Source organism: Phytophthora infestans, genomic scaffold (genome assembly GCF_000142945.1).
Source record: "Phytophthora infestans T30-4 supercont1.22 genomic scaffold, whole genome shotgun sequence".
Classification (NCBI taxonomy): Eukaryota; Oomycota; class Peronosporomycetes; order Peronosporales; family Peronosporaceae; genus Phytophthora; species Phytophthora infestans.
In genome coordinates, this window is record NW_003303737.1 from 2,082,856 (window position 1) to 2,085,227 (window position 2,372).

Consider the following 2,372-nt stretch of genomic DNA (forward strand, 5'->3'; position numbering starts at 1 on the left):
GGCGTCTCGGGTTGTTCGTTCGCGCGTTCCGGGATTTCGGTTGCCGTGTATCACGGTTGCCGTATGGAAAGGCACTCACCGATTCCCCATCTCTCGTAATCAACTGCAGGGTTCGACTTGGTTGTCCAACTTCAACAAGCAGCGTGGTAACCGACGTAGCCATGCTGGTCGAGCTTGAAAGAAAGTTCTCGTGATCCTCGTGTTGGCGATCCAGGACGGTTGGTGTGACGTGGAAATCTTGTTGGATCCATCCTTCTTGCATCTCCCCCGACGTGGGGATAAGATGGCTTGGTTTCCGGGATCCGTATCCCGTCAAGCCAACTTGGAGGATCCTAACCTCCATCGCCCAGAACCCGCGAACCTACTGGAAGCCTTGCGAAAGATCGACGAAGCCGAGCCTTGGCGCATCCAGTTTCGCGGGGACCCGAGCCAGCACCCTGGACGCCAGATCCAGCGTCTGGGGGGCAAGTTCTTCAATGTTCAGCCCAAGACCACCTGATCCCTATCATTCTTTGACGCCTCGCCCCCAGTTTCAGTCTTCGTGGATTCGCTTCGTAGTAGTAACTAGCGACTGGAAACTGGGTCGAGCTAGCCTTTTTGCATAAGCTATTCTAATCCACGCTTCTTTACTTGAATATGTCTGTAACATTCTCGTGTTGGTAGAGGAATCCAGTCAGATCCTTTCAGTGTACACCTGGATCTGGGCTGGATCCACCCTTTCGGTGTACACCTGGATCTGGGCTGGATTCTGAATCTGGTTTGGATCCGCGCTTGGATTTCATCCGGATCCAGCGCTTACGATCCAGTCTTAATTGGGTCAGTATAGTTCGGGCTCTCGAAAGCTCGCGCTTGAAATCAAGCAGAACTCTTCGCACGTAAAACGTCACTCTGTTATGCATAAACATTCACTCCTTCCTCCTAATCCACACTTCTCCTGTGGATCCGTCTTCTCTTTCTTTCCGATGTGACCAACTCACATCAGCGATCCTCCTCCTCCCGACCCACACCCTTCCTGTTGGTTCTTCTTCATCCTTCCATCGACATGACCGACTCACATCCATGGATCCCCTCTCTACTCTTCTTCATGAGACTGCATCACGCCGAATCTGTTCCGATTCGTACGACCCCGCAAGAAATCATGGAGCAATGCTCCACAGTTCAGATCTGCCTCGTCTGCCCAACTGGGCTCGTCATGTCCACGCCAGTACACCAGAAATTCACGGTAAATTCGTCCGTATCTAGTTCGCTTCCCTGACCTCATACCGGTAATCTTCTCGACTTCGAACTCGTCGGCTTCGAGATCCACATTCCAACTATCCTCCGGTAGGAGGACTTCGTCGAAGTCTACCCGGTCGGATCCATCCACCGAAAGACGGGTTTGCGGCCGATCTGGATATTCTTTGACCAACTTCAGCTTGGATACGTGTACTACAGGGAACAGGCGATATTCGGTACCTGCCGTTTCCAACTTCACCGTATGTTCCCCTATCTTTTCGATCACACGGAACGGTCCGTGCCATAGATAGGCCAATTAGCGGGCATACCCTTCCTTCACCCGATCTAAATAAAGCCACACCTGCGATCCCACTTGGATTTGATGTGGACGGGCGTCTTCGTTGTGTAGATCCGCTCGATCTTGTATCGCACTCCGCCGCCGTTCGTTCACTTGGGATCTGGCTTGCCGGTAGTATTTCTGGACTTGGTATCGCCATCGTCTTGGATCTCGGTTTCTCTTCTTGGTGCTACATACCGGAATGGCCGCGTCTAGGGTGGATTTGGGATCCCACCCATGTACCAAGTAAAATGGTGTATCACCCCGGATCCTGTCTTGGGCGGTGTTCATCGCGAAGGGGAGCCGTTCTGCGTACTCATCCCAATCCCTTTGATCCAAATCCTGGACATACATCTTGAGTGCTCTCGTGATCGTCTGCACCATGCGTTCGGCCGACCCGTTAGCTTGGGGACGATATGCCATGGTTGCTCGCTGTCGCTGCCCTAGGATCCGGTTGAATGCTCGAAAGAAATCAGACATAAAGCCTGGCTCCCGATCATGTCTAATCATTTCGCTAGCACCAAATCTTCGGAAAACACACTCCTCGTACGATTCCGCAATGGTTTGCGCAGTTCTAGACGCACTAGCTTTGGCTATCACGTATCCGGTAAACAGATCCACCCAGATCAACAATTCCGTGTTTCCTTTGAACGACTTGGGGCAACGAGGGGGTGTGATCTATGGCTATGATTTGGAAAAGGGTAAAGTCGCTTGGACATTCCCAGGTGACTCCCCTTTCAATTGTGGGACCTGCCCTTGCCTGTCTCACAATCCACACATTCACCGACATATCGATGTACGCTCTTGAATAGTCCCCTCC